The sequence below is a fragment of the Engystomops pustulosus genome, chromosome 6 (genome assembly GCF_040894005.1).
Source record: "Engystomops pustulosus chromosome 6, aEngPut4.maternal, whole genome shotgun sequence".
Taxonomy (NCBI): Eukaryota; Metazoa; Chordata; class Amphibia; order Anura; family Leptodactylidae; genus Engystomops; species Engystomops pustulosus.
The window spans coordinates 37359354-37380755 of record NC_092416.1 but is presented as its reverse complement, the minus strand read 5'-3'; positions in this window follow the sequence as shown (position 1 = coordinate 37380755).

Here is a 21402-nt window from a genome sequence, read left to right as displayed (position 1 = left end):
AAATCCATCAAATGAAATGTTTTCTTCTCAAAGGGTTGGTCTTTTAGGAATTTAAACCCATAATTTTAGGTGACTCTTTATAATAAACTGTGGGTTCATAAAGAGTAGCAATATTTCTGACTTGCATATTATCGACAGTATTTATATTTCCCTGTTTTGATGTTTGACAAACACAGCAAGTGGGAAGAAAAACTTGCACTCTTATCTGTCCATTTCCTTCTGATCCTCCTTGAGATGGTTCTACTCCTTCATTGGAGTCCAGCTGTGTTTAAACTGATTGGACTTCATTAGGTAAGGCACATGCCTTTCTTCCTTTCTATAGAAGACCTCACATCTCACAGTGTACACGAGAATCATGAGATCTAAGGAACTGCCCAAGGAGCTCAGAGACAGAATTGTGGCAAGGCGGCAAGACACAGATGTGGCCAAGATTACAAAAGAATTTATGCAGCACTCAAAGTTCCGAAGAGCACAGTGGCCTCCACAATCCATAAATGAAAGAGGTTTGAGACTACCACAACTTCTTGGTAAGAGAGGCCTTGGTGAGAAAGGCAAAGAAGAACGCCCAAGTTCACTATGTCTGTGCTCCACAGATGCAATAGGGAGGTGGGAGAAAATTCCATAAAGTCAACCATCGCTGCAGCCCTACTACAGTCGGGGCTTTATAGCAGAGTGTGCCGGAGGAAGCCTTCCCTTAGTGCAAGACATATGAAAGCCACATACAGTTTGCAAAAAAACACTATAAGCATTCCCAGACTATAAAAAAAAACATTCTCTGGTCTGAGGAGGCTAAGATTGAACTTTTTGGTGTTAATGCAAATGAGCCTGAGGGGTCTGGGCTCCATTAACACCTATGGAGCCTGGATCACCTCAGGCTCATTTGAGTACAGTCCTTTATCCTGGTGGTAGACTCCCTTTAAATTAGGCAAGAATTCTGACACATTGCGGCACATTTACTTACCCGTCCATGTCGCGATCTCCGATCCGGAATGTCCGACGATCATACATTGTGCCGCGTGTAACGTACATCATGTGCCTGATTTCCTGAATGTGTCACTTCCCTGATCAGGTCTACCGGAGTTCACCATCTTCCTACTTGTGTATGTAAGTGCATGGCTTGAGACACAATTTGTAAGGTAAATCCTGCTGTTTGTCCGAATCCGTCGGATCGTCCAACGGCCCGTCCCCCACTATTGCCTGCTAAATACCTGTCCCAGCGCTGCAATCCCAGAAAATGTCGCAAAACTCGCCGAAAATGTGGCTGCAGGACCCTTAGTAAAAAAGCCCCAAGTAAACTTGCTCTATTATTTACTAAGAGAAAATCTTAGTATATGACTCTTCAGTCAATCTTGTATTAGAGTACCATTAGAAGTTATTTCTTTTTTTTAAAAAAATTACAAAAATACTATGTAATTTGAGGTAATTTTCAACCTTCAAAATAAGTGCCTAATGAGGACCTTGTCAGTTTTCTTCTCATTGTCTCATAGTTTTGAAAATATCAAAGTAAACTTCCTTTTAGGAACATAATTGGAAAGTGACAAAGAGACTATTTAAGTAACATCTTCTGAATATAAAGTAATTACCGAAAACCTATCACTATTTGTGACATCTTTTGGTAAATACTTGCATTTTCCATAAAACAACAAGCATCTTAGAAATTTCCTCTATTATTTCTACTGTATCTTTATGAATAAATTGACAGCTTTGTGTGATCATGTCCCTACACAAAGCAATAATGTCGGCACTAAGTGGACAATGTCACAGTGTACATGGACACACACTCCGGCACCCAACTAGCAACGCCCAGTTGTCAATGTATTAACATATAAATAACAGAGAAACATCACAATTAATTATTTCAAAAGCAATTTAAGATTAGACTAAAACAGGCAAGTTATAACTTTTTGGCCTTACATGTCCCGCTGAGGAACTTTTATTAAGTATTTTTTATTAAAATGTATTTTTGTCATTAACAGCTCAAAACTACCCAGGATCCGGTGAAAAACACCAGGCACCGGGCAAAAATTTGTTGTAATTCTCTAGCTTGGGTTGGTACGGGTGTGGAACTACAAAATATGATCTATTTTATCTATTTTTCTTCAGTTTTTGTGTGCTTGTGATATTGTTACTTTTTTAAATACTTTTTCTTAATAAAATTAAATGCTTCATGCAGTCAGCCACCCCCCTTCTAATGAAATGCCCCATGCAGTTAGCCTCCGCCACTGATGATGAAATGCCCCATGCAGCCAACTCCCCAATGATGAAATGCCCCATGCAGCCGGCCCCCTGATGATGAAATGCCTCCTGCAGCTAGCCACCCAAGTTATGAAATGCCCCATGCAGTCAGGACCCCCCTCTGCCCCCTGAAGCCCTCGGCGTATAAAAAAATAAACTTACATACTCGCTTTCCTGTGCTCCCCGGTGCTCCCGATGCTTCCCTCTTCTTTCTTCTCTATTGTAACAGTGGGCAGAGGTACATCCATGCATTCTGCCTGCTGGCACACACCAGGACGCCATCAGCGGCGACACTGCCGCATCATAGTGTGCGGAGAGGAGAAAAGAAGAAGAGAGGAAAGAAGAGGAGCATCAGGGAGCCGCGCAGAGCCTCAGGAGCACCTCAGGAGTTAACCACAGTGTCTAAGGATTAAAACCAAGGATCTGACCTTTTCCAATCCAATAGGGCACGTTTACTTACCCGGTCCCTATTCGATCCCCGAGGTGCGTTGTCCGACGAGGATGAAGTCTGCCGCGATTCACTAAGATAGTGTGTCTGATATCCTGCATGTGTCGCTTCCCTGCTCAGGTCCGCTAGAGTTCACCTTCTTCTTCTCGGCATATGTGAGTGCATGTCTTTGGACACAATTTGAATTTTATATCCCGCGCTTAGTCCGAATCAGTCGGGTTGTTTTAACATTATGCAAATGAGCCTCAGGGCTCAAGGCCCCATAGGTGTTAATGGAGCCTAAACCCCCCCCCAGGCTCATTTGCATATTGTTTGAAGCCCTTTTTTCTTAAAAACAGGTGCATTGGAAGCTTAAAGAAGAGTGAATCGTACCAGAGGGGGCGCACACCAGTATGTCAGTGCGCTTGAGCAACATCCCGCACCTGGGCCTAGCCTTTTCTTGGGGCCTGGAGGCAGCCGGGGCCCAGAATACCGGAGTGGCTGGCGGTTGTGGTCTAGGTACGCTAGTGTCACGGTACTTGGTATGGGGACCGCAGGGCTGTCCTCCAGCCTGGCAGGTCTCCAGCAGGTGGTGTGTGCAAGAAATGATATAGAGGGAGAGGCTGTTGTACTGATTCTCCCTGGGGCAGCCCTTAGAGTCTGTGGTATGTGTCCCTGGTAGATAGATGGGGTGCCCTTGGTGTTACAGCCGTAGCAGGGACCAGACGAAGGCAATGTTGTGCAAAAATAACTTACAGTTCTTTATTCGAACCAACAGCAACGGCAGGCAACGTGCCCAATGATTCCTTACAGAAGTAGGATACTGGGAGTGCTCTTGGAGAGGGAACCACAGGAGTTTGTTCACCAGCCTGGATGCAGGGGCAGGCTGGGATGGAGCTGTGTCCAATGTAGGAAGCTTCCGCTTTTATCCTGAGATGGTTCAGTGTTAGCCCTGAAGGCGGACTGACACCCTGTAGCTCTGTAGTGAGAGCTGAGGCCTAGGAGGCCTGTGGTCAGAGCATGTGATGTTTCTCTGTCAGAAGCTGGATCCTAAGAGAACTGCTCTCTTCAGAAGTTTCTGGAACTCCTCCTCCTCCCCTGGTCAGGTGGGCTCCTCCTCCAATCACACTCCAGTTCACAGTTAAGTGCATTGAGGCATATCATTGGATGATAACAGTAAAAAACATTTAACCCTTGCCTATCCAGGCAGAATCTACCGCTGCACAATGACCTAAGTATATGTGTAGTGTCCTACAGAGGAGCTGATCAGACTCTCTATGAGGGGAAAACACATATTAGGGGCTTATACGCAATAAATCCTCTGCCTTGCAATGGCAGGGATGTTGTACTTGGTTTACAATCTTTCATCCTGGTGGTAGATGTCCTTTGAGGTATTACATTGTAAGTAGGACACCAGAGGTGATTTACTCTGCTTTCCCTATTGAGAAATGATATATTCTAAGCTGAGGTGAGCATGTATGTGTATAGATGGGTTGGAAAGAATAATTGTTGAGTTATTAAAGCTGCATGTGTACTTTAAAGAGAACTCTTCTTCACAACACCAACTCTTTGTAATGTTTAATACCGTTTAAGTATCCCTCCACAAAATTTGGCGCTTGGGCCACAAATAGCTGACCAGTGCCGATTAGTTTCCGCTTGTCTATCATCAGTGAGTTAAGGCCGCTCACAGGCCCATGACAAGAGAAAGAGTCGACTCGATCTGCAAACAAAGACTAGAATAGGAGCTGCTCTAAAATTTGTATCTCAGGCAGTCGACTCATACTGAAGGCTGTGTGTATGAGCCCATAGAAAGACACAGGGATGTCTGTCATTTGTGGAAACTGGAGTAAATGCCCTTCAGGCCTCAAGGCACAATGGTTACAATATGTGAAGGCAGAGATTTCTGAAGTGGATGCTCAAAACTTCTTTTCGTTGCTGTTCCTATTGTGTCTAATTCCAACCAAGGTCCCAGTAGAAATACCTACAGTCACATAATCAATAACTTTAACAGAAAGAAGAAAAGGAAGAATAATTTGATCTGTCTGAATGTTTGCACTGCACCCTGAAGTGCTCGTATGGCTTGAACTTTCCACAACAACGCTGAGGTTAAGCAACAATGAGTTTCAATGCTCTTTGCCCAGGTTTCTTGATAGAAGGTCAACGATGTAACCCCAAGTACATAGACCTGTCCCACACACATACCATGTTGTCAATCAAAAATTGTTACCTCACAGACCTGAGATTCATGGAGGGAAAGAGTTGCTAGATGCTATTTGACAAGAGTTGAACGTTCTATCTGCAGGAAATAAGACGGGTCATTACTTTGACAGAGTAAATAGCATTTTCATCATAGTAAATGAGGTTTCTGTGATGATATTTCTACTAGGGCCTTTGAAATCAATATAATAGGTAAGTGAATAACACTACAAAGAGTGTTAGCAAACATGAACTCGTCTGGGTCATTATACTCAAACATGTGGCAAAGAATGATTCAAGCGAAACTCGGTCCACTCAACAATGGTCCAAGGATCCTCGTCTACACATACAAATTTTTCAAAGCAAGCAAAGACAACATATATTTATCACAATGGTATCATGTCCTAGCATTGCCATACACCAATCGGCCAAAATATTAATATTAATACATTTATAATCTCTTAACTCAAAAATAGAACCGATCAAGGGGTCAGAGATATTCGTCAGAAGGTCAACAGTTCTCAAAGTTGGTGTGTTGGAAGCGTAAAGATCTGAGGAAATTCGGCAAGGACCAACGTAACGACTAAACCACTAGGTTGGTGGAATCTCCAAAACAATAGCTCTTATAGGTGTGTTGTGGGTGAATTTTAACTCCTTCCTGCTTTTGTCTTTCTGCAATTTTTAGATTTTTACTTCACTGTTCCCAAAAAACATAACTTTTTCTTTTGTTTTTATTTAGAAAGTTGCATGAGGATTTGGTTTCAGACAAACAAATTGGAATATGTAATGGAACAGCTCAGCAGATCGCTTCATGTGTAAAAACTAAAGTTCAAACTCAAAGAAGAAGGATTAACCATTTACTAATGAATACAGGCATCAGGACTGTGACAATTGTCTTATATGTGTTATCCATAGCCTCCTTCCTTCTAAAATCAACTTTTACATTTTTCTAATGAGCCAGAAGGGATCTGGGGGGCCTTACCATAGCTCCTCTGTGCTGTAGTTTCACCAGCGGTGACAAAGTTACATTTGCAACATCTACCCCATATACTTATCTGATCACACACAATAACAGCAGCCTCCATGGAGGATGGGGAGGAGTAGAAAGCCATGGAGGCTGCTGTGATTATCCCATTATACTGCCATGTGATCAGATACATACATGGGGTAGATTCTGCAAATGTTACTGGGTAAAGGATCTTAGATGACATCACCTTGGTCACATGACATGCTAAGAAGAGGCATGAGACATCGGATGATGTAGATTAGAGGGGTTGGCCGAGCAGGACACGCCCCCTGATGCCAGGTAATATAAGAAAAAGTTTATTTATGGGGATGGAAGGCAAACATTTTTTGGCTAAAAGAAGGGTGTCAGTTAGGTAACATGGCTTTATGTGTATTTATGAAAATGTGGTGAAAAGTTCCCTTTAAAGGAGGTAGACTGTAAACAACCAGCTCTGTTGCCTCTTCAGCTTTGTGTAATAGTCAAGAATAAAGATCCTAATTAAAGATATACCATCAAATATGCTGATTCTTGGGAAGAAACTTTCAATCAAGAATAAACTTTATTCAAGGCGTCAGAAGAAGACAATTTGTGTTCAAGAACAAGGACAGGACGCACAGTTACTTGGAAAGAAGTCCTGGTTCAAGTGGAAAATATCACCATATGACCTCATGAACATGTAATAGGGGCCTTGTGCTAGTAACTTGCATGGATAAGTGGTAAGTAAAGCAAAGTACCCTCACCCCAAAGCTCACAGTCAAAGACTACATTCACACGAACGTATGAAAATGAAGGTATGCTACCCATATAGTACCATTTTTTTTACCGGTTACATACTTCCACATTCATTTTAATGCACAATAAGTCCAACCATGTACATTGCTGTTGTTAACAGTGCACTATGATGTATACTAGCCATATAAAATATAGAATAAGTCCTATTTTCTCCCATATGGAGCTCCCTTGCCAACATGCAGAATGATATACCTCTGCAGAGAACATGCATTCTGTGCGGTGGACGAGAATTCGTTGCATATGCATAAAGATTTTTAATTGAAATTTTGCTTCCCACAGAACAGCTGATTACCGGAAGGATCCACCAGCTCCCGAGGAACCTGTGTCTTCTCCAGAGGAGCATGCAGCAGAACAAGATCCAGGGCCAGACATCCAAACAGAGCTATCATCAGCAACACCACCACCACCCCAGGTTACACCTCTGCAAGGAAGGCAAAGAAAACATCCACCTACTGTTGAATCTGCTGCAATAATGGAGATCCTTGATCTACTGCAACAGCGGCATGAAGACATGCAGAATGCTTTCGGAGAAGAGTCATGAAGACCCAGTCCAGGAGCAGATCATCTGCAGGATTGTGCGACTTTTGTCATCATTTGTAATTATTTGGCAGCCCACCATATTTTATATGGATACAGTGCAGATACGGTGACATACGTGTACATAATTGTGAAAAACGTCATCTATATACTGACTCATACGGTATGAAAACACCGGACTGGATAAATAATATGTTTGTGTCAATGTAGCCTAAGTTCGTATGACAAATCCAAAAAGGGACCATAAGACTATTACGATAATCCACTTACATACTGAGGTTAATGTGAGGACAGCTCAAGCCATTTGTCACAGAGTCTTGAAGCTGTCTTTCTATAACAGCACAAACTCTCAGAAAGGGAAGGTCAAATGGAACCTCTCCAGATCCATCAGCACTCTTTGGGGTCATCCAGTACCACCATACCCATGCTTACAAAAAGGATTTTATAGACCTGCTCCCAGAACCTCTAAACCTCAACTCAAGATTCCAAAAGGTGGTGAGAAGTGCCAGCATACATAAGGCATACAGCTGGAAAGCCAGGGAAGAACTTACTAACCCTAGCAGTTGCTAGATAGACACGATGAAGGTTGTACGCCTGCAACATCTGGTCAACCGGGACAGTCAAGCCTAGTTTAGGGGCTGCCAAAATCATATGCCATTCCTAAGTCTACCTCCGGGAGGATTCTTTGAGGTTAGTGGAACATTGGCATCTATAAATGTGTCGGTTATTTTTGGTGTGTCACAATGGGAGTATGATTCTGATTTGATCATTAACTTTGACAGGCTGTTTATACTGTAGATAAGTCTGTTTGGAATTTTTATCAATAATACACTTTTTATTTCTTATATTTCCTTGTATTAAAGAGAATCAGCAGGAAGAGACGTGATCCCGACACGATTCTACGAGTTAGTCTCTTTCAATGTAAACATTTGGATCCAAGCTGTGTTAATAAAGGGAGCTGTGATTACATTGTTATTATCATCAATAGTTAATTTTTCATTTTTATTCACTATTATGAATTGACTTTTAAATTGTTTTAAGCTCAGTGTGAGCTAATTTGTAACTGCACTGTGATCATCTCTTCACTAAGGTTACCAATTCGTGGTAAGAACAAACTGTACGATGACTATGCTTTTACTTGGAAAAACTTAAAAGGTTAGAACAGGTTTACCAGAAAACTTCTGGGGGCCGGGCAGGAGGTAGATAAAAAAATTTAATTCAAGCATGCTTCTAAATAGGGCCATTGAGGGGCTTAAAGGAAACCTACCACTTGGGATAGGGCTTATAAACTGGACATGCCGTGCACCAGCTCAGGGTGAGCTGGTGCCGGCGCTTATCTCCGTTATGTTTTTAAACAGTTTGAAAGTGTTTTAACAGTTTATTAATGTTTATATCCTTACTATCTTCCCCGCATCGGGGTCTGCGCTCGGCGCACCATGCGCGCTACCACTTCCTATTCAGATGCACGCACGGTCGCGCACATGGTGCGCCGAGCGCGGACCCCGGTGCATAGAAGATAGTAAGGATATAAACATTAATAAACTGTTAAAACACTTTCAAACTGTTTAAAAACATAACGGAGATAAGCGCTGGCACCAGCTCACCCTGAGCTGGTGCACGGCATGTCCAGCTTATAAGCCCTACCCGAAGTGGTAGGTTTCCTTTAAATGATGCACCTACACTTTGGGTGAATAAATGCTTACTGTTCCAGGAGTGCTGCTTCTGTACTATTTATTCTGGAGCTTTACCTGAGAGTTGGGTACGCCAAGACTTGCACCCTAAATTATGGCCGTTAAATCTTTATATGATAGAACTGCTCCATTGCCTTTTTTTTCTAATAACATAGAGGAAATGTAGATGTAGCGTTTATCAACTGGTTTTAGAAAATCTGTCTGTGATGGCACATCTCTTGGTGGTTACACATCTTGACAGAGGAAGAATGTAGAAACATCCAAAAAAAATCCATAAATCCTATATGTAGAAATATAATCTAATGGGCTGCTGCCCATATGTGTGTCATTCACATTAAGAGTGAGCCACAGAATCCCACAGCACAAGGTACATTTACCCATCTCACAGGACACCGTTCTGGATAGGATATTTGTAGTTCTGATTCAATATTTGCTCATATCCAGCTACTACAGAGCCTCCCAGTTGTAAATTATTTTGTTTTCTTGGTTCTTTTTAGGATGCCCCTTACAGCACTACAAGGGGTTTGGACGGTAGTCTGGGCCCAAGTCTTCTAGGGGGCTCGTGGACACCAAAACCTGCTACATTTTATTCTCAGAAGGACCTTCACTCATGAAATTCTCGTACATCTGTTCCTGCTATCAATACACAAAAAGATCTTCCAAATGTTCTGAAGACACAGATCACAGATTAAAAACAGGTAGAAAGGATGTTTTCACCATTCCCCAAGAAGATTGATTCTAGTAACATATGTAGGAAGTGAATTCTGGGTTTGTATGACCTATAGTATTCTTACAGCCCGGGGCCCATGGAAGTCTTATTCTGCCCCTGCCCTACAGGCACCATGTCCTACGTCCCCTCTCACTCTCTCACACCCACTGTTGCTTAACCCTGGGAGGGCAATTAATTTTCATATTCTGCTTATCCCTAGCAACTATTTGTAACTATCTCCTGCTCATAAACAAGTAACTCACAGGTTCCAGTTGAGAAGCTGTAAACAACGGCTGTAGAAGGTCCACCATGCAACCTCAACCAGATCAAAGGTGTACACCTTCAAAGATAAAGTTCATGTGTGTTATCTGAAAAGGGTATACAGAACATATTTACATGTAGTTGTTTTTAAAAATCAGCCCAAACTAACTGTTGAAGTTGATTTGCTTCCTTTGCTTTTGGGCAATACTGTTTCTTCTTGTTGAGAGGCCAGCTAGTAAAGGAAAGCTTGAAGGAAATGCTCCCCAAGGAAAAGATTTGCAAATTAGTTTATCTGTAGTAAACAAAAAACCATCACCTTAATGCCACCTGCTTTTGTCAATATATTTACAACTAAAGGGTCAAACAATTGCCTATAGATGGGAGTGTCTTCAATTTGGAGGAGATTCTGGTTTGGCTGATATCTGGCTCGTAAATAAGTTGGACATAGATTGCTACAGCAGAATTAGTTTTCTTCCATCTAGAGGAAAAATTGTTTACCTGCATTCAAAACCATTATCAATAAAGTCTGACATAGTTTCCAGATATGACCGCATTTCAGAGGCCACTTGCTAGCATTTTAATAAAATGCACCAAGTCTACTGACATTGAAAATCTTGTACAGTAGATCAATCATTCTGAATTAGCTTTGGTGCTTAGAGCACTTCAAAGGGCATTTTTACAGAAGAGCACAGCTGGGGGTACAGCTCTTCTACTTCACCATATGACTTTCTGTACCAGAGCTGGCGTTAGGTTTTTATGTGTCCTCTGATGGATAATGGTCATGACATCTAATTAATTCGGATTCTCAATATGTTTGATGTGTCTCATTTTCACAGACGTGGCTCCATCACGACAACTATTCCTACTTTGGACTACCTCGCTTTCGAATGGAGAGTCACTAACTAGCACAATAGTTTGGCTATTCTTCCTCCGGCACAATTAGTTATTTAATGGGGAAGTACAACCTGCTGCTGTGATGAGAGAACCCTTTAAGAAGTTATTACAGGTGGTCAATTCAATTTGTTAGGGAGAGTGAGATTCACAGTTTGAAAGATGTTCTCATATCTAAGGGTTATAGAATAATTTTAATGCAAATGTTAAGGGGTAAAGCCAAATTCCAAATCTTGGAACTTCTCTCGCTTGTAGGTATAAATGTCTAAAGTTAAAGCATCAACATCTAAAATCACCTCCATGACAAGTGATTTGATAAACCAAACCCACAGGGTTGTGTCACATGTGCATTAGTGTCTTATGTGATCTGTGCTTGTAAGATGAGGAGGCGTTGAGTTTTTCTGTTATTTACTCATTTGGCAGTCTGAACAGGGCTCTAGGGGCTGGCTGATTTCTGCCAAATCCTCTCTTTCTGAACTCCGCCTTTCTCCAACAAGGGTTAACTATGTGTGTCTGTGATCGCCTGCCCACGGCCTTTCCTTTCTATAAGTATCAACTACTCACTTCATATTGGTCAAATTTCTGTATGGCTTCATTCATACGCTTGCTATTTGCTTTTCTGATTCTGGTACCTGACCTGTTTTGCTTGTTCTGTGTGTGCACAGAGACCTAAGAAGGGATTGTCTTCCAGTTGTCCCTGGCCATTAGTACTCAGAGAGGCAATAAGCAAATGAAGGCTTTGGGGGGGCTTAGTAAAGGGCCCACTGCCCTGCTTGTATTCCTCTCCAGTGTTGTCCTGATCCTCCCTGGTTCACTCTCTGAAGGAACACGGATCCTCCTCCCTACCATCCTGTGCTCTCCTCTATTTTCTCTGATGGGTGCACGCACTATGACAGTGATGGCGAACCTTTTAGAGGCCGAGTGCCCAAACTGCAACCCAAAACCCTGCTTATTTATCATGAAGTGCCAACCAAAAATGAAAGCAGTAACTTATTGCTCTCTGTCCAACAACTTTCATTCATATTGGCCTCCTGAAGACAGCAACACAGTAGAAAGATGGAAAATTTTCATCATTTTAGCTTCTTTCCAGTCTCCCTCTATACACAGAGAAATGTGGGACCAGCAGGAGGTCCTCCAAAAATAATTTGACCCTGTCTAATTCTCCTCCTTCCTGCAGTCCCAAGTAGCGAAGTCAGTATCAAAATATGACTGAAAGCCGCATCTTTTAAGTAGCTTGGAACTGCAGGAAGATTATTTGAGTCCTGTCTGGTGTGCTGGGGCAATGGCCTGGGTGCCCACAAAAAGGGCTCTGAGTGCCGCCTCTGGCACCCGTGCCATAGGTTCGCCACCACTGCACTATGAAGACGGCGGACAATGATTTGCTTGACCCATGATGTGCATAGCGACACACAAAGAAGATGGTGCCTGATGATCTAAGCAAAGAGCTGGGGAAATGGACTGGGTCCAGAACAAAGTGACTGGTGAGTGGGATGGAAAATTAGTTATAAGCTCATCTATGGCCCATGCTTTAAGCTAAAGATGGCCAACCACCTTAACCCCTTGCCAATACACGACATACTGCAGGACGGATATTGGGCCTTATACAAGGAGGGCATTCAAATTTTCTGTCACCAGTCGCTGGTGTTAACTATTTAAATGTCCCAGACAAAGCTGCCAGAGGCTTTTAAATTGTGGCGGCATTGGGTGCCCCCATTTTCCATGAGTTCCTCTTAGATTCCAGGACCTGTCATTCTGCCTGATCTCAGAGGCAGGCGCTTAGAGATCAGTAGAAAAACTGCGAAATTGTAATGTCCTTGCCAATACATCGCACTATCTGCAGTTGGCAGAATAGATGACGTTAATTTGCGTGTGAACGGTGGCTTAGTGTTTGTGTTTGGATTAACTGAGCCACACCCTGCTCCTTGCATTTCTGTCATGCCCAGCAAGGGTTACGAGCCTGATGGACAGTTTCCCCAGTGTGCTGCTGGAGGCGTGTCCGGGAACTGCCTTATATACCTGCCTACTCCAATCAGACCTTGCTGGTTATTCTTCAAGTCTTACCTATGTATCTAGTTCAAGTCTTTCCTGTGTATCTAGTGCTCTTGCTATCTTGTTTGCTATTCTGTGTTTTGTATCCGATTCTGTACCCTTGCAGCCATCTTGGTTTTTACCCGATTTGTTTGTCTCCAATTGTCTGCCCATATTTGGACCTGACCTGTATATAACCTGCTTGATCTTGACCTGTCTCTGCTTGTCTGCCTGTATCTTGACCTGACCTGTATATAACCCGCTTAATCTTGACCTGACCTGTATATAACGTTGTTTGTCCCTCAGTATTGTTTACCTCCTAGTGTTATCCCGCTTTCCCTGTTTCTGTCCTGTGTTAGTATTCTGTGCCCTAGTGTGAACACTGGTCTATTCTCGTATTCCGGTTACCTGTCCGCTCCACCATCCAGCAGCTGCCAGACAAAGTAAGTTTTCCCTGTCATCTTGTAGGGTCACTCAGGGCCCGTCAATTAGGTTCCTGATAATGGGTTGGCCCTTATCAGGGCTGTTTATCTGCTTTAGGCAGGGCCTTAACCCACAGGGACGTCGCAGACCAATTACCTAATCTGGCTAGCGCCAAGCCTGGTTGTGGTTGCCCGTTTGCTGGACAGGTGCTGACAGATATACTGCAATACAGTAGCATTGCAATATATGGCAGAAGTGATCAGAACCCCTAGGGCAGTGGTGGCGAACCTATGGCACGGGTGCCATAGGTGGCACTCAGAGCCCTTTCTATGGGCACTCCAATCTTCCTGCAGTCCCAGGCAAATTAAGAGATGCTGCTCTGTCTATTCGACACTTTGTTGGCTGTTTGGAACTGCGGGAAAAGTGAGAAGGTTTTGACAGAACTGCATTATATTTGGAGGTCATCATGCTGGACCCCCACCATTGTTCCTTTACAGAGAGACCCTTGAGAAAATCTACAATGATAATCTGAATTTGCCCTCCTTCTTTTAACTGGTGGCCTCAGACCACCGATACAATTGAAGGATGTGGAAGAACAGGTAGCAATAAGTTACTGCTTAAAATTTCATATTGGCACTTCACAGTGAATAAGTGGATCTCGGTTGTAGTTTGGGCACTCGGTCTCTAAAAGGTTCGCCATCACTGCCCTAGGGTTCAAGTACCCTGGGGGGGCAAAAAAGTGAAAAAAAAAAATAGTCCAACTCAATTAATATTTCAAACTGAATATCCCCGGCAGTGAATGTATGTAATGGAAAAAGATGCTCTGGTCACTTTTTTGGCCATTTTGCAACTCATCAGAAGATCATAGTCTCCAAAATGGTAGCAATGAAAATGTTATCATGTGCTGAAAAAAAATAACATGACACAGGTCTGTAATCTGTAGAATGAAAAAGTGATCGATGTCAGAATAAGGTGAAATTAATAGGAATTTTTTTGGATACAAAAATTCTACTAAAGCCTTATGAAGTCTATAAAAATTTGGTATCTCCAAGACCACATAGAAGAAAAGAATAGAGAAGAGCTGTTATTTGAAACGTACATTGAATGCCATAAAAAAAAGCTCACAAGAAAATGTAAATTTTTTTTTTGCCCATTTCATCACAAATTGGAATTTTATCCCCCGATTCCCAGTACATGGCATGGAATAAATAAGTAGAATTTGTTATACAAGAAACAAGCCCTCATACAGTTCTGTACATGGATAAATACAAAAGTTAAAGACTTTTGAAGGTGAGGAGCAAAAAACGGAAACACAAAAAAGTCGGCGTTTAATGGGTTAAACTACAGTAACATATCACTACTACATTCTAATTGAAGGAGGAAGATCTTCAGAAATAAAATGCATGGCATTCATCCCCTAGAGTGACTTACGGAAAATCGGAATCTGAGATCCAGAATGAAGTGCGTCTTTAAGTTTTGAAAATGTTTATAATTATACATTATACAGTATTATATATATTATATTATTTAATTATATATTAAATCTAATTTAATATTAAATATAATTTTTATTTTGCTGATCATTTATAACTAACTTACTTCACATTGAAGTAATAAATAACATAGCCGTTATGTATCATGTACAACAAAAAATTTATTTTTTCTCAAAATATGATTTTTTTTCCCCTCCTGAACACAAATGGGGAGAAAAAGAGAAAAATTGATTAATCTCTACAAAATGACAAGGGTGATTTCCAGCCGCCTCCACCTTACTGTAGTGTTAACTATGCTGACATTGTGACTGTGAAAATGGAACCATTGGGAGCCGAATGTAATAATGACTCCTCATTCACATCATCAATCACACAATCAATCCAGTTACATTTAACCAGCTGAGGAGAATTCTTCAAATCGAATGACTCTTTTCAAGGTTGACCTGGATCAAAACTGCAACCCTGGTTCCAATAACTTCCAATTACATTGTCCTATACATAGCAGGAATGATACCGTCAGGCCGAGGCCTACATTGTGATAATGTCTAGTGAGCAGCAGAAACACTACTTTACAGAATCATTTGTCTGAAAGATTTCTTCACAGGATATTCAACACAGGATAAATTTAAAAAATTGAAAATAAAAATCCAAACAATTCGATAAAAAAACTAATTCCTAGAAATGTGCTTGGAGTTGTTATTAGGGATGAGCAGAACCAAAGCGGCAAATTCAGGTCCGTACCAAATTTGGACCCAAAGTCAATTATCACTCATCGTTTGGGATCAAGGACCGGGCTTTGGAAAATGTGCCAAGCTGCTTGGTAGACTGCTGAGCTGTCAACAGTAGTGGACTACAATATAAGTGGGTTGGGTTGTAGCCCAAGCTTTCTAGGGGGCCCATGGCCACCCAAACCAACCACCAAATTATATTCTTGGAAGGGCGCTCACCCATGAAATCCTCGTACATCGGTTACTGCTCTTAAGGGAATCCCAAACTTGTGAGGGCTATAATAAACATACAGCCCAAAGTCCATGACAGTCTTAATCCTAACCCAGGATGTAAATCAAACTGTTTTCAGCCCCTTAAAAACCACAGCCATGGCAACACAGAGCCTGGCTGTGATTGGTCTGGCAGGACATTTGACCCTGCTGTATAAGAGGCAGGGTCACACGCCACGGAACCATAACAGGACGAAGAGAGCTTTGGAGAGCTTTATGCTGCAGGAACAGTGAAAGACAGAGCTGTAAAATATAATTATTGCCCTTTTCAGAAGCTTGTGAGGGACAGAGAGAATACATTTCCCTTCTCAGGGCTTTCTACTCATTGGGGAACATGTGTCATAGTTTTTTGGCTGCCATTTTTCAAGTTTCCTGAAGTTCCTGAAGTTTCATTGCAACGTATCTTATGATAAGTTGCCTGTTTAGTCTCACTTTTGCGACTTTTTGTTTCGGTGTGCGACTTTTAAGTCCCAAATAGAAGCTGCGAAAGTAAGGCTGGGTCTAGCATGCTCTGTTTTGCAACTTATAGGACTACTTCAGAGACCAAAAGTTGCACAAGTTTAACAAACATCTGGGCTACAAAGATAAATACGACCACTGCATTAAATCGTGGAGGCAGCTAACTTTGGTACGCTGCTTGATTCTGCACCTAATAAGTCAAAAAGTGTGAAAAGTCTAACAAAAAGTCACACAAAAAAAAGGAAAAGAATGCAATAGAAGTGATACCCCATTGACTGCTATAGTGCAGAGCCACTCTAAGTAGTAGTTGTATCCCACAGTGCTAGAGGACATTTACAGTGTTAGTAATACTTGAATCCTACAGTACTAATGTACATTGTCAGTGTTAGCAATACAGTCATCCTCCAGTACCACTTTCAGTACCAGTACCAATACTATTTGCATCATATATTCATTCCAGCTTTATAGTACCAAGGCTATTAATATTTGCATTTACTTACCCTTCCCGTCGCGATCCCCGCTGTGCGTTGTCTGACGAGGATTCGCAGCTGCTGCGATTCACTAAGATCGTGCGTCCAATTTCCTGCATGTGTCGCTTACCTGCTCACCATCTTCTTCCCGGTGCATGTAAGTGTATGGCTTGCGGCAAAATTTAGTCCGAATCAGTTGGGTTGTCCGATGGCACGCCCCCGATTTGTGTTGCATGAAAATCCCATTGCGTGCGCCAAAAACCCCTGTTAAATGCGGAGCAAAACAGAAAAATGATGGAAATGCAGTCCGCGGACCCTTAGTAAATGTGCCCCATTGTGTGCTGTGTATACATGTAAGCCCCAATTGGACACACAAAATTGAGACATTAGTCAATTACATGGCCGACAGTGCCTTAACTTCCAGCGCATTATCTTCACCATGCTCATCCTCTGTTGGAAGTGCAGAGCTCTCCACCTCACCCCCCTTCAAAACATCAAAGCCGTCTCAGCCACACGTCATGGAGCAGTCACTCCTGTATGATGACTCTACTCACTGGGATTTCGTGAACCGTCCACCTGCCCCTTTAACAAACATAGGCGCACATGTATAAAACTTTTGCGTTTGACTTTTTTAATGTTTGAGACTTTTCATGACGCATGTGCACATTTGCTCCTAAGACAGTCTCCCTTCAAATCTCGCCATTGTCTAGTTTTCTGCAGTCTTCCCAGAGTTATCACCTGAATCCAGATGGGAAAGGTGCTAATTTTGCCTGACGAGGCTTAGAAATTAGCTTCAAACTGATTGCGACTTAAAAAGTTGCAAATTCACTAAAGACCAAATACCATATGTGTCAATAAGGAAAAACTGCTAAGATACATCTGACCAGCAGAAGAGCCAAGAAAAATAAATGGACGGACAAAGTCAAACTTATTACACATGTGCATTATAGAGTTGGAAGATTCCCAAGAAGTTGGAGTATAAGGGTGTGGACAGTGGACCATCCGAAAGGATCTACAATGATGAAACTACTAGGGCATACTAGGGTCATAAAATATTATTATAAATTTATAAAAAGTTATGGGGTACTGAATGATAAGCCATAAAAGGGCTTGGATGCTGTGCATTAGATGAACCTACCACCTTAATAGGTAGATCCGTGATGGCAAGTTTCTTTTAATCTGCTATGGGAATAACCCTGAACACTGACCCTCACCATCCAAGGCTCCATCCATCCATAGCATTTTTTATGTCAGTATTTTAAGTACTGTCCCTAGCCCATTTTAGTTAGGGCAACTGTACGGTTTATTACCCTCAATTTTGGGCCCTTTACCCCTTACTATCCCCATTTAACAGCCATTTTACGTGTTAAACTTTGAGTCCCCATTTATTTCAATGAGGTTTGTGTTGGGGCTCAGCTTTAGGACCAAGTCCAACTAAATTTTCTTCTGATATTTGGACAACCTCGAATTGTACCGAACCTACTCATTACTACAGTAGGTGTTACTTCATTTGGAAAAGAATAGAAGGCAACTACTCACAAAATGTGTTGCATGTTTCTTTAGTCAAACTAAGATGTTATCCGTAGCATTTTGATTTTAAGGATGAAGCTTTGAATTTTTGTGGGCACCCTAGTTCCTAAATATTGGATTATCTGGCCATCTCTATACCTTAAAATGTTTCTGGCTAAAAATATTGATGAACATATAGTTAGGTAATCATTATCAAATTAGTAGAAGCCTACCACACATCAAGACTACAGATCAAATGTTCTCAGAAGCTGAGCCTGGAACAGCTCCATACCCTGTATCTGGTTGAATCATGTCACTGCGGTTAATAAATGTGAGCTAATCTGCTATAAAACTGTCTTTTTCTTGTTCCATTCTGTTCCCACCCACAGCCAAACAGTTGGGGTCCTTGTTTTCAGAACCCTGCCATTCTGCTACTGATAACCTGGTCAGCAAAGGATAGGTTAAGAATAAATGTTGCTTTCATTTTAGAAACTATAGGAACTTTTTATTCAAAAAGTTTATAGGTGGCAAAAATATTTATTTATTTATTTATTTTTTAAAAATGTTTAGTCTCAGATGGCTCACACAATCTGATTGCAGTTCATTGTCCATTTATTGCTTTCCTCCCTCTGGCAGGGTGTAATAAGAGTGTTAGCATGATAGACCTGGGTTAACAACCATGATCTGTACACGTATGGCTCACATGCTTTAACTAAGAGTTGCGTAATCAGATTGATTTGCAAAAAAACTGTATTATAAATATAAGACCCGTGATAATAAGTCAATAAGATAAAAAAACCTGGAAAATAAACATATTGGGGGAGATTTATCATACACCGGCGCTCATGTGCCACTGGATATATCAAGAGGCATAGGCCTCTTGATATATTTGTGGGGCACATGGCCACTGGGCAAAACGATGACTGGATCTGACCTGGTATAGCTTCGCAAATGAAACATATAGTCTGCAAACAAAAGGTTTTTAAAAAGTATCTGGGCACAGGGCATTCCTGTCGGCAGCTGTGCCCCTCTATGCCCCCTCCATGCCCACAATGCGTGGAGTGACATAATCGCGATAATAATTATTTGTGATTATTTCTGTGCTTCTACTCCAGAAAACTGCCGTAGAAGCACTAATTAATCTCCCCTATTATCTTCAAGAGGATACGGGGGGTTCTGTAACAGTTACTGGGGCCAGGTCACACTCATCCAATAATAAACTAGACCAAAAAAATGATGTCTCACAATATCTCTATAATGTATGATGAGGAATGGCAGCACCAGAGGATGATGAAGATCTCCCAGATCACAGTATGAGAAAGTCATTCATTGTAGGTGCCTACCAGCTTAGATAATGAAAGGGATTGTGGGCCCTTTAATGTGTTCATCAATACTTGGAGATTTCAATCTCTTGGAATTAATTTAAAGTCCCTTTAGGACTGTATCTATTTTTGAACAGAGTGTTAGAGATTAATGCGCTGAAAAATGGAAAGAATACTGTTACATTATGGAAAATCTAATGGATTACTGGGGTTTGTACATTCTGCAGAGTTCTATAGATCCTAATTTGTGCCAAAAGTATCCAACATTGCTTGACATTTGTTACATTTTGCACTTCTGGATGTCTCTGCTTAGCCACCTGGAGTCTATAGGTCATGTGCCTTGGGCTGTACACATTTTTTTATGGTTTGACATTCACTATATAGTACTAGGACAAATCTTCTTGTTGACTTTCAGTTCTGCAGTTTAAAGACCTTTGCAGGAACTTCAAAGGTCCTGGAAGGCCTCTTGATTATATATATGTGAGTTTACGGCTGGCAGAATTGTATGAAGATTTTGGGGGTCTTCTTATTATCTCTATAGGACAGTATGAAACTTAGTGGGTGGTCTGGGTGCCCTTAGCTGTCTAACAAACTACCCTTAATATAATTTACTAATGAGTGAGAATTTGCATTGGTTATTCAGGCTTAAAAATTCCTACTTTTCTACCCACTTTTTAAAGTAGATTTATTGGAAATCTACCACCAGGATGAAGGATTCTAAATCAAGCACACTTACATGCAGGTATATGCAGGATCTGCTCTTCTTAAGTTTCTTGTACCCTTTTTTTTACTCAAAAGGCCTTTAAAAATTATGCAATTTTGCAAAGCTGTTACTCGAGCCCAGAGCCCCTTGGGCTAAATTGCATAATTTTAAAATCAAACAAAGAAAGGATGCTGCCAGGGGGGGCACACACCAACATGTAAGTGTGTTTGGTTTACAATCCTTCATTCTGGTGGTAGATTTCCTTTCAGGTCTAAGAATTTTTTTAAAAAATGACACATTTTCAAAAAACTAATTTCAAAGCCAAAACTAGAATGCTTTATGTGCTATAATATACTGCCATCTTATGAATGGTACATAGTACTATAACAGTGACGGCGAACCTTTTAGCGGCCAAGTGCCCAAAATGCAACCCAAAACCCCTCTTATTTATCGTGAGGCACCAACCAAAAATTAAAGAAGTAATTGCTCCCTGTTCAACAACTTTCAATCATATTGGCCTCCTGAGGACAGCAACATAGTAGAAAGTGGAAAATTTTCATCATTTTAGCTTCTTTCCAGTGTCCCTCTGTACACAGAGAATCGTGGGGCAAGCAGGAGGTCCTCCAAAGATAATTCGTCCTTGTCTACTCATTCTCCCTCTTCCTACAGACCCTAGTAACGAAGTAAGTATCAAAATATGACTGAAAGCAGCAAGCATGCTTGCAACTGCAGGAAGATTCTTTGAGTCCTCTCTGATGTGCTTGGACGATGGCCCGGGTGCCCACAGAAAGGGCTCTGAGTGCCGCCTCTGGCACCCGTGCCATAGGTTCGCCACCACTGCACTATAATGTTTCCTTTTGATGTCCATCACAAAAACAAATCAATCTAATTTCTTAAATTTCAATTGCATCCTGATTTTTAAGATTTAGGGTTAATACCTTCTAGGTCCGGCTTTGGATATTCCTTTACACATGCTGTATGAAATCCTGTTCTGTCACACTTGTAACCCTTTTGCTGTCAGTGCCTTCAGCTATTCCCTTGTAAATCCCTTTCCTGTGCTGTCATACTATGACTTTAGCTATTGTGAATAAATGTATTTACAAGGTGAAATCTCAGTCATTTAATGGTGCTCAGTGATAATGATGTCTGGAAAGAAGAGGTTACAGAACACAAATGTGCAATGAATAAAGCAGATCTGCTGAAAGGTTAATATGCAATGTGCATATAGAAAAATGGAATAATCATCACCGCA